This window comes from Pogoniulus pusillus, chromosome Z, assembly GCF_015220805.1.
Source record: "Pogoniulus pusillus isolate bPogPus1 chromosome Z, bPogPus1.pri, whole genome shotgun sequence".
In the NCBI taxonomy this organism is placed as follows: Eukaryota; Metazoa; Chordata; class Aves; order Piciformes; family Lybiidae; genus Pogoniulus; species Pogoniulus pusillus.
The window spans coordinates 80082868-80098121 of NC_087309.1; the positions used below are offsets into that span (position 1 = coordinate 80082868).

Below are 15254 nucleotides of genomic sequence, written 5' to 3' on the forward strand. Positions count from 1 at the left end.
TGGAGGGCAGAAGGGCTCTGCAGCGGGACCTTGACCACCTGGACTGATGGGCAGAGTCCAAGGGGATGGCGTTCAATAGCTCCAAGTGCCGGGTGCTGCACTTTGGCCACAACAACCCCATGCAGAGACACAAGCTGGGGTCGGAGTGGCTGGAGCGGAAACAAACAGAAAGGGATCTGGGGGTGCTGATTGATACCTGCCTGAGCATAAGCCAACAGTGTGCCCAGGTGGCCAAGAGAGCCAGTGGCATCCTGGCCTGCATCAGAAATGGTGTGGTCAGCAGAAGCAGGGAGGTCATTCTGCCCCTGTACTCTGCACTGGTTAGACTACACCTTGAGTACTGTGTTCAGTTCTGGTTCCCCCAATTTAAGAGGGACATCGAAATGCTTGAGCATGTCCAGAGAAGGGCGATGAGGCTGGTGAGAGGCCTTGAGCACAAGACCTATGATGAGAGGCTGAGTGAGCTGGGATTGTTTAGCCTGGAGAAGAGGAGGCTCAGGGGTGATCTTATTGCTGTCTACAACTACCTGAAGAGTGGTTGTGGCCAGGAGGAGGTTGCTCTCTTCTCTCAGGTGGCCAGCACCAGAACAAGGCGACACAGCCTCAAGCTATGCCAAGGGCAATTTAGGCTTGAGGTGAGGAGAAAGTTCTTCAATGAGAGAGTCATTGGACACTGGAATGGGCTGCCCCGGGAGGTGTTGGAGTCACTGTCCCTGGGGCACTTTAAGGCAAGATTAGACGTGGCCCTTGGTGCCACGGTGTAGCCTTGAACTCTGTGGTAGAGGGTTGGACTTGATGGTCTATAAGGACTCTTCCAACCTTGGTGATACTGTAATTACTCGGAGGGCAAACTTTACTTTGCTTAAGAAAATAATTTGTAAAGTCCCATGGGCAGCAGTCCTTAAAAACAAGGGGGTCCAGGATGGTTGGACCTACTTTAAACAGGAGCTTTTGAAGGCACAGGAACTGGCAGTTCCCATGTGCCGGAATATGAGCTGGCAGGGAAGGCGACCAGCCTGGGTGAACAAACAGCTCCTGAAGGAATTGGGGGGAAAAAAGCGGATGTATCACCTCTGGAAGGGAGGGAAGGCTTCTCCTGATGTGTTTAAGGAGATAGCCAGATTATGCAGGAGAAAAATTAGAGAGGCTAAGGCCCAGCTAGAACTTAGGCTGGCCACTTCCGTGAAAGGTAATAAAAAGCACTTTTATAAATTTATCAATGCTAAAAAGAAGGGCAAGAAGAGCCTCCACTGCTTACTGGACCAGGAAGGGAACACTATAACTGGTGACGAAGAAAAGGCGGAGGTCCTGAATGCCTTCTTCGCCTCAGTTTTCAACAGCAAGGAGGGAGGAGGAGGCAAGTGGCCTCTTGAACTGGGGGATGGGATCGGGGAGCGGTGTGTTCCCCTGGAAATTCATGAAGAATTAGTTCAGGACCTGCTGAGCCACCTGGACACCCACAAGTCCATGGGACCAGACGGGATCCATCCCAGGGTGCTGAGAGAGCTGCCAGATGAGCTGGCCAAGCTGCTCTCCATCATTTTCCAGCAGTCCTGGCTCACCAGAGAGGTCCCAGGAGACTGGAAAATGGCCAACGTGATCCCCATCCACAAGAAGGGTCGGATGGAGGAACCTGGGAACTATAGACCCATCAGCCTGACCTCAGTGCCAGGGAAACTGATGGAGCAGGTTACCTTGGGGGTGATAAGAGTGCACCTGAGGGATGGCCAAGGGCTCAGGTCCAGCCAGCATGGGTTTAGGAAGGGCAGATCCTGCCTCTCCAACCTGATCTCCTTCTATGATCAGGTGACCCGCTTGGTGGATGTGGGGAGGCCTGTGGATGTGGTCTATCTGGACTTCAGCAAGGCCTTGGACACTGTCCCCCACAGCAAACTGCTGGCAAAGCTGTCAGCCCACGGCTTGGATGGCAACACTCTGTGCTGGATTAGGAACTGGCTGGAGGGCCAGACCCAGAGAGTGGTGGTGAATGATGCCACATCCAGCTGGTGGCCAGTCACTAGTGGTGTCCCTCAGGGATCAGTGTTGGGCCCCATCCTCTTTAACATCTTCATAGATGACCTGGATGAGGGCATGGAGTCAGACATCAGCAAGTTTGCAGATGACACTAAGCTGGGGGCAGATGTGGCTGGGTTGGAAGGCAGAAGGGCTCTGCAGCGGGACCTTGACCACCTGGACAGATGGGCAGAGTCCAATGGGATGGCATTCAATAGCTCCAAGTGCCGGATGCTGCACTTTGGCCACAACAACCCCATGCAGAGATACAAGCTGGGGTCAGAGTGGCTGGAGAGCAGCCAAACAGAGAGGGATCTGGGGGTGCTGATTGATACTCACCTGAACATGAGCCAGCAGTGTGCCCAGGTGGCCAAGAGAGCCAGTGGCATCCTGGCCTGCATCAGGAATGGTGTGGTCAGCAGAAGCAGGGAGGTCATTCTGCCCCTGTACTCTGCACTGGTTAGACCACACCTTGAGTACTGTGTTCAGTTCTGGGCCCCACAGTTTAGGAGGGACATCGAAATGCTTGCGCATGTCCAGAGAAGGGTGACGAGGTTGGTGAGAGGCCTTGAGCACAAGCCCTATGATGAGAGGCTGAGTGAGCTGGGATTGTTTAGCCTGGAGAAGAGGAGGCTCAGGGGTGACCTTATTGCTGTCTACAACTACCTGAAGGGTGGTTGTGGCCAGGTGGTTGCTCTCTTTTCTCAGGTGGCCAGCGCCAGAACGAGAGGACACAGCCTCAAGCTATGCCAGGGGCAATTTAAGCTCGAGGTGAGGAGGAAGTTCTTCACTGAGAGAGTCTTTGGACACTGGAATGGGCTGCCCCGGGATGTGGTGGAGTCGCCATCCCTGGGGCTGTTCAAGGCAAGATTAGACTTGGCACTTGGTGCCATGTTCTAGCCTTGAGCTCCGTGGTAAAGGGTTGGACTTGATGATCTTTGAGGTCTCTTCCAATCCTAATAATACTGTGATACTGTTATTACTGTAATCTCAGGGGTGACCTCATTTCTGTCTACAGCTACCTGAAAGGAGGTTGTAGCCACGGGAGATTGGTCTCTTCTTCCAGGCAACCAGCTGCAGAACAAGGGGACACAGCCTCAAGTGGTGCTGAAGAAGATATAGGCTGGATGTAAGGAGGAAGTTCTTCCCAGAGAGAGTGTTTTGCCATTGGAATGGGCTGCCTAGAGAGGTGGTGAAGTTGCCATTCCTTGGAAGTGTTCCAGAAAAGCTTGGATGAGACACTTAGTGCCATGGTCTAGTTGGCTGGATAGGGCTGGGTGATAGGTGGGATTGGATGATCTTGGAATTCTCTTCCATTCTGGTTGATTCTATGAGTCTACGATTCTATCATCTGCTAGCTCTCTCAGCACCCTAGGATGGATCCCATCTGGTTCAATTGTTCAGCAGGTCACTTACTTCTTCCTCCTGGATTACAGGGGGTCTATACTGGTCCTTGACTCCATCTGCCAGTTCAGGAGGCCAGTTGTCCTGGAGACAACCTGTCCCACTACTGAAGATTGAAGAAAGGAAGGTGTTAAGTACTTCTGCCTTTTCCTCATTCTTTGTCACTGTATTCCCCTCTCCATCTAATAAGGAGTGGAGGTTCTCCTTGCTTCTTCTCTTGGCATAAATATACTTATAAAAACATTTTTTATTCTCCTTAACAGCATTGCCCAGCCTAAATTATAATGGGCTTTTGCCTCCCTAATTTTTTTCCTACAAGACCTAGCAACATCCTTGAACTCTTTCTGGGTTACCTCCCCTTTTTTCCAAAGGTGACACACCTTCTTTTTTATCTTTAATTCCTTCAGAAACTCCTTGCTCATCCAGTCTGGCTGGATGGCATATATATGGCACACTACTCTACTTGCAAGGTCATAGTGATAACACCAGTAAAGTTATCAATCTTAAAAGATAAAACTGAACTTAAAACTCTAGAGTTGCATACAGAAGATCCATTGCATATCTATTTTTCTTTTTTTTTTTCTTCAACTTATTTGCAACAGAATTTTTTAAAATTAATTTTCTTCACTTTTTGCCAATATGAAATATCAGGTAAGAAACATTTTTTAAATATATTAACACTTTTTTGTTTGTTTTTTTAAAGCCACTTTAACAATATAGTTTTCTTTGCTTTTCTTTTTCCTCTTAGGTTAGTGAAGTTCAGTTAAGTAGAACGTACAAGAGGGAGATGGTCAGTGGACAACTGGAGGTTCTCTGCATTAATCCTTCTTTCTTGCCAGGAAGGGGAGGGGATAAAAGGAGAGAAACTTATAGGTTGAAAAAAAAAAAAAAAAAAAACCACCACCAACTAACCTTAAACAACTTTAATGAAATAGTAGTGATCTTTTTACTTATTTATGACCCTTTCACTTACAGCACTCCAACAAAGTATAGAAAAATTAGCAGAGACCTTGGTTTCTGTAGGAGTAACTATAAGCACACTTTTTTTTTTTTTTTTTGCATACCAATCCTTAGTAGTAACTACAAACATCAATTACTATGATTTTGAGAATCAGACATCTTCAATTTCAGAAAAGTGCAGTCACTTAGAAGAGACTGAGCAGATTACTCAAATTACTGAACAGACAATTGATCTTATTCTAACTCATACCCAGTTACTTAGAATAATTCTCTGTCATTTTAAAAATAAGACAAACTGTAGAAAACTTAAAATAAAATATTGGGTTTTGTTTTGCTTTAAATCTAAGCATCACTAAGATAAATTTATCAATTCAGATGAGAACTTCGCTATTGCTCTAACACAAGCAGCTTTTGCAGATTGAAAGCGTGCTCTGCTTCAATGTGTAATTGAAAAAAATACCCTTCACTATGCAACATAATTACTGTCTTCGGAAGACTATTACAAAAAGTAATAAATATAGGTTAAATGCTAATCCAATCAAAATAAATTTAAGTGATTCATAGAACTCTTGAACAGTGGAATGATTGTTTACAGAAGTTGTATTGTAAGAACAACCTCCATTACAGCTCTGGAACCATTTTTTGCTTAGCCTTGTTTGCAATGTTTATATATTATATTCCTCATGTCAGTACATATTGGATGTATATTATGAAGCCTATTCCATAAGGAAACATATTTTAATGAAAATCAAGAGAAAGATTTCTCTAGATGTTATCAAGAATATCTTTACTGTTTTTAACCTGTATAAGGGACTTTGGCTGTATTATGATTACCTCAAGCTTAATTTCAATTTGCCTCATATTACAGTTCCTGAACTAAATACTTTTATCATCCCAGAGATACTATTATTTTTCAATTTGCCCTTTAATATTTTTTTTCTCCTAAATGAGTTTTGAGATTCGGTAAAATTGATCTTTCTTTATAATGTAGCAGAAGCAGAAATATAAGACACCCCACAGTATCATCTGGAAATATGTTACAGCTTCTTTGAGGATAAGACTGTACTAGTTTGAGCCTAGATAGAGTGTTTTGGTGAGAAGAACTAGATTACAGGCTGTGGAAGGAAAACAAGGCTGATGTCTACCTCACTCATAGGCTTGCTGAAATGTATAAAAACAAGAATCTGAATATAGATAAGGCACTACTTCTGCTGGGGAGCTCCAAGCTCCATTTTTCTCTCTAGCCTCTCTGCCGTTTCTCTGATTAATCCAATTTGCTTCCTAGCGCCCTGGCTGAACCTCCATTCTTCCTTGGGACTGGGGTAAGTTTGAGGGGGTGGGGGGGGGGGGGCGTGAGAACAAGGTGAAAGGGCTGTTGGAAGCCCCTCCTGGGGACTCAGGTTTCTGGGAGGGGAGTTGTGTTTCTGTATTACCTTTTACCTTGTATATTTCTGTATATAACTGTAAATACTGTAAATATCTGCTTGTATATTCTGCTATGATGTAAATAAATAGCTTCACTCAAATTTCCAGACCCAGTTGAGTCTAGTCTGGGTGATTTCCAAAGTGTGGGGGGACAGGTAATACCCAAACCATCACAGAGACAATATTCCTTATTATTTACAGTTACAAAACATATTTCTGCTGGTCAGTCTAAAATGAATGAATTTCTTTTATGGAATGTTTCTTTGGGAATAAATTTCTCTTTATGTAAGACTACTGGTTCTTCATTTGTTTGACCTTATATCAACTATAACATTTTTGTATAATGTATTTTTTTCAAATTTTTAATCTATTCAAGTTAACTGCATTTTTTTGTTAAACATTACTGAATCTGAATGCATTTGGGGTCAATATAGTCAATATATTTATATAGCCATAAATGCATTCAAGTGTCAGCACTCTTACAGAGAAATAGTTTAATACTAAAGGTCTGTCCTCTTTACAGAAATTGATCTTTTTTTTTGTTCTCAGTGATCTGTAGTGCAAGCGTAAGACAAATTAATAACCTGTGAGTAAATAAAATTTCTAGTCTGTTTCAAGAGTGACATACACTCTATTAGACAAAATCTAATTTTTCTTGAACATTACAAAGTATTTCCTATATGAAATACATTACCCACCTACACATATGCTATACGGGTGATGATAACATTTTAGCCTTTGCTTAATGCTTTCCAAAATGTAATTTCTGTAATCATGGACCTCTATTGTGTTCTTCTATTCAAGGTTTTGTTTTTTTTTACAAGGAGGCTAAATCTAATAAAGATTTATATTATGACAGAGAAATCCTTAAAGTTTTATATAGTGCTTGATTCACAATTCTCAAGAAATACAAAACCAGGGATTCACTACTGAATTTGTATCTTTTGTCCCTGGAAATCTTAGAAAGATATCACATATAAATAGGTGAAAACATCTTTAAAACTTTAATTTTTACTTTCACTAGGGATACACATAGCAAAAATGGCTCATCCTTTTTTTCCTCTTCCAACACCATTTTGGAATTTTTGCCTTGTTAAGAAAATCTAGATCTGAATGGTGGTGACAATAAGATCAAATATTTATGGGTAAGAATCAGCAGGAGGGTTAGCAAAGAAGATATGATGACATGCCTGTTGTAGACTGTTCAACCAGGTTCAAGAGTCAGATGAAATATTTTGTAAGCAGTTGGAAGAAGTCTACTACAACTACCACCATCTCTCATGGGGGAATTCCATTTACAGGATATCTATTGGAAATACAATAGTAGAAATAGTGGAAATACAGTAGTAGAAAGTGAACCATTCAGGAGATTCATTGATGATAATTGAGAATACATAAAAGGCAGAGTTGCTAAATACCTTCTTTGCTTCAGTCTTTACTGCGAAGACCGAACTCCCTGTTGTGGAGGGCCTGTAGGCCTGAAAATAGGCTTCTTTATGCCTTGCCCTGCCTAGACGTGTTTTTTTGCCAGAACAAGAGGTAAACACATACCAAGCACAAAGGGGCACAATAGGCCTGGTGCCACAAAGTCTGGCCTGCCCAGGACCCCTGTTTGTGTAGACATGTTTGTGTAAGCCCATGCACCCAGCTCATGCTTGCTGGGTGCTAGTCTGTGTGTTTACCATATTTGGAAAGTCCAGGCCTGTGGCTTTTGCCTATTATGGTAAGGTTTGGCTGACTGCCAAGGGCCATTAATCTCAGCCTACATTCAATAAATGAGGGTACACAGGTAAATAATGTGCTCGAACTCGCCTGCATTGCTCACGCTCAAATTCCCTTGCTCATGTTCAGGCTCACTCGCTCATTATTAAGCTTAGACTCACCAACACCACTTATGCCTGCTTGTTTTGCTGTTATTATGGAGACAGAATCTCCCATAGTCTCCCAGTCAGCTGTGCACACTTGCACGCCACTGTGGTGAGTTATCAGGACCAGATCCTGTATTGCCTGCCTTTACCTAAGGAGCTCAGACTCTCGTGCAGCCATGTATGCTATTGCACGCCCACTGCCTTATCACTGCCTGGTAAGCACGACACTGCTGCTGAGTTAACCAGGAGCAGACTCCACTTGTCTGCACGCAATTGGCCTGCTAGTCAGCAGGAGTCTGTGCTCAGACTGCACAACATCATACTCCTCCTGCCAAGAATCCCTGGACAGAGCGTCCAGAAGAAGCCAAGAGACAAGGGCAGAGATTGCATTTTGCCAGGAGAACAAGGTCAGTGACTGTCACTTCCCCAGAAACTGGAAAGATTCATTCCCCAGAAGCTGGGAGAATTCCAGCCTCAAAGTCCATGGGCAAAGACTCCCCTGAAGTTTGGACACTAGTAATAGGCTGTGAGGTAGCCCCGGAGGGTGATTGATAATTAATAAGAATTTGTAAGTAAATGATTTAATGCCTCTGTAATATCTATTGTCTCCTGCCATAGAGTAGAAAGAGCTTTCAGCCCGCCCTTGCTGGGCAAGCATATATTGACTCCAAGTGGCATTAAGCCGTGGGGAAAATCCTTTCTCTGTTTAATAATTTGAATGTTTGCTAGTTATTAATAAGGGCAGAATACCCCTCCATGACACTCCCCTAGGAGCTCCGGACTCTAGATGAGGGAGAGGAAACCTGCAGGTGGGATGACTCTCTACTAGTCAATGAATATTGGGTTAGGGTACCGTTAGAAAAATTGAACATTCACAAGTCCATAGGCCCTCATGAGATGCATACAAAAGTGTTGACAGAACTGGCTGATAGTCTCACTCTGCCACTCTCCAGCATATTTACTAAATTAAGTCAAACAGGATAGGTGCATGAGGACTGAAGGAAACCCTGTGTCAATTTAGTCTTCAAAAAATGAAAGAAAGAGGTTCCAGGAAACTACAGACCAGTCAGCCTCACCCCCATCCCTGGAAAAATGATGAAGCAGCTCATTCTGGAGGTTATCTCTCTGCACTTGGAAGAAAAGGCGATTATCAAGAGTAGTCAGCATGGATTTACCAAGGTGAAATCATGCTTGACTAATCTGATAGCATTCTGTGATGCTGTAACTGAATGGGTAGATGCAGGATGAGCAGTGGATGTAGTCTACCTTGACCTTAGCAAGGCTTTTGAGACTGTCTGCCGTAACATCCATGTGAGCAAGCTCAGGAAATGTGGGATAGAAGAGCAGACAGTGAGATGGATTAGGAGCTCGTTAAACAACAGTGTGTAAACCTAAAGAGATTCAACAAGGATAAGTGCCTAATCCTGTACCTGGGAAGGAACAATAAACTGCACCAGTACAGAGTGGGAGGTGATCTGCTGGAATGCAGTCCTGTGGAGAAAGACCTGAGTGTCCTGGTTGACAACAAGCTATCCATGGGACAGCAATGGGAACCTAGGGTCAATTATCAGGAGTGTGGCCAGCAGATCTATTCTGCTGTGGTCAGGCCTCACCTAGAATATTGCATTCAGTTTTGCACTTCCCAGTTCAAGAGGGACAGGGATCTACTTGAAAGAGTCCAACAGGGGGCTACAAAGATGATTAAGGGGCTGCAGCACATGCCCTGTGAGGAGAGGCTGAGGGACCTGGGGCATTTTGGTCTGGTGAAGAGACAACTAAGAGGGGATCTAAGCAATGTTTATAAATATATGAGGGCTGGGGGTCAAGATGGAGGGGACAAACTCTTCTCAGTTGTGCCTTGTGACAAGGGGTAATGGGTATAAACTACATCACAGGGAGTTCCACCTCAACATGAGGAAGAACTTCTTTACTGTAAGGGTCACAGAGCACTGGAACAGACTCCCCAGAGAGGTTGTGGAGTCGTCTCCTTCTCTGGAGACATTGAAAACCTGCCTGGATGCATCCCTGTGTGACCTGAGAGAGATTTTATGGTCCTGCTCTGGCTGCGGGGTTGGACTCTATGATTCATGGAAGTTTCTGGCAACTCCTAACGTCCTACAATCCTGTGAAATGTTTGACATAGGTAGTGAATGATAGACCTTGTGCTAATGACCAAAGTTGTTCTGGTTCATGAGAGGCTACTTTGACCTCTTGAATGACTTAGAGTAATTCCATAGATTGGGGTGCTAAAAGATATGAGAGTCAAAGATAAATGGTTAATATACAAGCACCATCTCTTCCAACTTTAAAACTGGTGCATCCCCATGAGTAAGAAATCAAGCAAGGAAGACAAGTATCTGCATTAATAAACAAGGAGCTTCTGGGAAAACTCAAACTGAAGAACAAATTTCACAGTATGTGGAAAACAGGGACTAGGCACTTTAGAGGAATATAGGAAAGTTGCCAGAGAACTAAGGGATGCAACAAGGAAAAGGCACTCTTGGAATTAAATCTGCTAAAGGTTATGGAAAGTAACAAAAAGGGCTTATTAAAGTATATCAGCACAAAAAGTTACCCAGGCAAAATGTGGCCTCCAGTTGAATGAGGTGGGTGGCCTGGCATCAGAGGATACAGAGAAGGTAGAATTGCTGAATGCCTTAGTTGCATTGGTCTTTATTGCTAAAGTCAACCCTCAGGAATCCCACACCTTGGAGATAAGAGAGAAAGAGTGGAGGAAGGATGAGCTTGTACTGCTCAGTTAGGTCTGGGTTAGAGATCATTTGGGTAAACTGAACATGCATGCATACAATGGTCCTGATGGCACACACCTGCAAGTGCTGAGATAGCTGGGAGTGACGTTATTGTGCCACTTTCTACCGTATCACAGAATCATAAAATCATGGAATCAACCAGGTTGGAAGAGGTGTCCGAGATCATCCAGTCCACCTATCATCCAGTCCTGTCCGATCAAATAGACCATGGCACCAAATGCCTCATTCAGTCTTTTCTTGAACACCTCCACAGATGGTGACTCCACCACCTCCCTGAGCATCATATTCCAATGGCAAATCACTCTCTCTGGCAAGAACTTCCTCCTGACATCCAGCCTACATCTCCCCTGGCACAACTTGAGACTGTCCTCTTGTTCTGTTACTGGTTGCCTAGGAGAAGAGCCCAACCTCACCTGGCTACAACATCCTTTCAGGTAGTTGTAGACAGCAATGAGGTCACCCCGAGCCTCCTCTTCTCCAGACTAAAAAAGCCCAGCTCCCTCAGCCTCTCAGACCAGGGGAGGTGCTTGAGGATTGGAGGATTGCTTACTATAAAATTAATAGAAGTAATGACTATACAAAAAGAGGTTTGGGTTTTGTGGGTTTTGTTTGTTTATTTGTTTTTCTTTTGGGGGGCTTTTTTTTGCTTGTTTTATTTTTTTTTCCTATTAAGTTGATGTTTATTTCCATATTGAATGGAGCATTAAACTACATTGTTGCATCAAAACAGCTCTGAAAACAAATACAGCAAAGCTGCATTAAGATAGGACAGAGTGAAAGAATGCTTTGCACTTTTGCAGTTTTAAGGTTGATTGATTAAGTAAGTTGATCTGAAGATGCTAAGGATTAATTTGGGTATGGCTGATATCTCTGTTTTGCTCAATAGTAAACCAAAGATCTCTAGTTTCCTAGCCTCAGTCTAAGCTCTAGCAGCTTCTTTCATTACATACTGTGAAGTCAAGAATATTTCTGGAATACAGATTTGAAACAATTAAGTAAATGTCAACTAGATTTTGTGTTGTGAAAGATTTTCTAATGCAAATTTCATTCAGATTCCTGCACACTTTGACATTTCCCACTAACTGAACTTTAAATTATTCCATATTTTGTATTATCTACTTGACACAAGAGCACTTGATTGTCTCTTTTTGGGTTATTCAAGTTAACTGCCAGTGAACAGTGATGTTGATGCTGAGTCACTAACTTTGGTTCTACTGGAGTTAGCTCACATCTGGAATCTTAAAAACCATCCTAGAATTAAATGCAACACATACCCAGTACTGATCTTCTTCAACAGTGAGTGTTTTTACAACTTGATCTACAAAAATTTAATCTTATCTGCATCGGTCATGGTGCAGAGCCTAGCATCCATGTTTGTAGCACATAGATAAAACTGGAAATATTATGGGATTACTTAGCACAATATGAGTCGAAAAATATCCTGCAAAGAAACTCAACCTCTACTTAAATGTTTGGATTCATATAATATAATGTCAATCATTTACAAAACAGCTCTTGATTTAATATTTATTGTTTATGGATAGTTATACTCCCTTGATAAAATCTTGTCTCTCAGAACAGTCATACAGTTTAATTTATTTTATAAAAGAATGACACATCTAATTTTTAAATGCTCTCATTTACAATCAAAACTGCTTTTTAAATCCTCAGATGAAAACTGTTTTTTTTTTCCCACATGAGGTTCTTTCCCATACTCCTATCAGATGTAATTCTTAACATCATGAAAGAAAATATTCTTTCTGTCTAATTGAATACACAGGGCTAGCTACCATGACACAGATTTTGCTGCACTGAAATCAGTTATTTTTTAACTCAAGAGCAGAAAGTAAAACACTAAAAAAAATAAATAAATTAGGCAGCATGCAGTCTGGCTCTAAAGAGCACGTAGACAAATTTTCTGCATGTTTGTGGTAAGGAACAGAAAAGAAAATTGGTTTAAAATGAAGCTTAACTGTAATAAATATCCTCTTAACATATGTGCCATATTATGTTTGCTGTGGGATATTTGCAATCCCAAGAGCACCCAGTTACTGGTTTCTGGTTTATAGTGAGCTCTTTCACTAAGTAATTGCCTGTTCAGTTAAAAAACATTTTGATCTTTTTCTCAGGCTATATTTGTAACTCTGACATTATTCAATCATTCTAAATATAAATGGACAATCAGCTATGAAGAGAAGTACTGGAGTTAAATGGAATATTCATGTGATTGATGACAAAAAAGATAGTCATTCTTCTGGGTAATGCATCACAGCTTCTTTTTTGTATTGTTGTCTTTTCATCAACTTCAAAGTTACTATTGTCTATATAGAAGAACATAAACTAGAAAAAAGAAAGATCTAGCAAAATGTACCAAGACTCAAAATTACCATTATATTTAAGATTGTAAGTAAAAATGCTAATGTTCATGGAAAGAAGTGCATGTAGCCCTCGTATTTCAATATTAGCCTCCTAAAACTGTCAAAAGCTACTAAATTCACAAATATATAAATTAAAGAAGGGTAACACTTTCACCAGGTCCCTGAGAAAGCAAATTCTTTAGTCTGCATTGCCAATTGCTTTCTGAAACACCATGAGAACAAGAGAGAGAAAGAGAGGCAAAAGAGGAGTAAGGCAGGAAGAGGGAGAGAAAACATTCCTTTAAAATGCCAAGTTTGAGGAATAATCCAGAAAATGAGCTTTCACTTTAGAAACATGAACATTGTTGCATGCTTAGGAATTTATGCCTTTATATTTTCACTAAGTATGTAACAGGACTTCAATCTTGATCATCCAGTTGACCTGGCCAAGTGTCTTGAAAAGTTACTTGCTACCCTTGTTATCACCTCTATGTGAAAAAGGAAATGGCATCTTCCAATAACTAACTCAATCCTAGAGGAGAAGAAATGTGCCAAGAATTGTATTTCTTATCCTACTAAGGGAAAAAATTACACCTGCAATGGGAAAAATCACAGTATCACAGTATCACCAAGGTTGGAAGAGACCTCATAGATCATCAAGTCCAACCCTCTGCTGACATAACACATAATGAAAGAGGAAAAGTAAAAATTAAAACCCCAGAAAGCTGTCATAGTTGTACTAATGGTCCTAACAGATGCAAATCTTCCTGTGAATTAACTCCATCACTCAATCATGTTGCATTTTCAGCAAAGCCACAGAGGCAAAGGGCTTCAGAGTAGAAGATCACACATGGGCACTCTTCCTAAAGCAGCAAAACCATGGCAAAATCAGAAAGGCAAAAGCACAAGGAGAGAGGGGGTGCCCCAGCCCCACCCCAGAGTGGGAGGAGTGAGCTCCTAATGAGTAACAGCTCTAACGCAGCCTGGGCAGGGACAAGACTGACAATATCCAAACCCCCTTACAGACAAGAGCAGCCTCTAGGGAGGTCAAGCAGCTAGTGCATAGCACAGCAACTGTGACAGTTGGCCCAGGCAGGCTGTGCTGAGAAGGCAACTAAACTAATGTTCATCATCCTACCAGAAAAGGACCTACCTGTGGTTTCCACTCATCTGAAAGCCATCTCCATAAGGAATGTGATGCCCCAGAGGGTGGTTGTACACAATCGTAATCTGTCCAGGTCTCTGGATACAGAATGCCTGAGCCTGTAATTCATACTAGAGGGCAGGAGATACACCTGTGTGCAACATGAGCAGACAGGGGATCTGGATCTACTAAATCTAGTAGCAGAGCTCAAAGAGGAAGTAGAAAGTTTAAGGTGCTCTGGTTAGACCATACCTGGAGTATTGCACCCAGGCCTACAGCCCTCAAAATTGGAAGGATATAGATTTGATGGAGTGGGCCACAAAAATGATTAGAAGGGTGAAACACCTCTGCTATGAAGAGAGGCTGATGGAGCTGGGGTTGTTCAGCCTGGAGAAGACTCTGGGGGGACCTAATAGTAACCATTCAGTGCCTGAAGGAAGTCTAAAAGAAGGATGGAGAGACACTGTTTACAAAGGCCTGTATTCATAGGACAAGGGACAATGGCTTCAAACTAAAGATTACATTTAGATTGGAACAAGTTAGGAACAAGTTCTTTACCATGAGGGTAGCAGAGCACTGGAACAGCCTGCTCATGGAGGTTAAGGCCTCATTCCTGGATATATTCAAAGTGAAGCTCAACAGAGCTGTGGGCAACTTGATCTAGTTGAGGATACCCCTGCTTGCTGCAGAGTGGCATATGAATGCTCTGTAGAGGAATCTGGACAGACTGGATTGATGGTTCAAAGTCAATTGTATGAGCTTTAACAAGGCCCAGCGCCATGGTCTGCACCAATTCGATGCAACAGTACAGGCTTGGGGAAGAGTGTCTGGAAATCTGTCTGGCAGAAAAGAATCTAGGGGTGATGGTTGACAACCGTCTAAACATGAACTAGCAGTGTGCTCAATGTGTCCAAGAAAGCCAGGATCATCCTGGCCTGCATCAGAAACAGTGTGATCACAGGAGCAGTGTCATGATCATACCTGTGTATTCAGCACTCGTGAGGCTGCACCTTGAGAACTGTGTTCAGTTTTGGGTCTACCACTACAGGAAGGACACTGAGTTGCTGGAGTATGTCCAGACAAAGGCAAGAAAGTTGATGAAGAGTCTGGACAGCAAGTCTTATAAGAAACAGTAAAGGCAAATGGGATTGTTTAATGCAGAGAAATGGAGACCTAGAGAAGACCTTGTCCCTCTATAAAACTGCCTCAAAGGACATTGTAGTGAGGTTGGGATCAATTTTTTCTCACAAGTAATTGGTGATACAATAAGAAGAAATGGTGTCACACGGCACCAGAGGAGATTTAGATTACT

At 42.5% G+C, this 15254-nt stretch overlaps 1 protein-coding gene across 1 annotated transcript in view; it reads right to left on the reverse strand.

The window, feature by feature from the left end:
* Positions 1 to 15254, reverse strand: part of CNTNAP4 (contactin associated protein family member 4) — a 396860-nt gene that overhangs the window by 164832 nt on the left and 216774 nt on the right. The window lies entirely within an intron of this gene.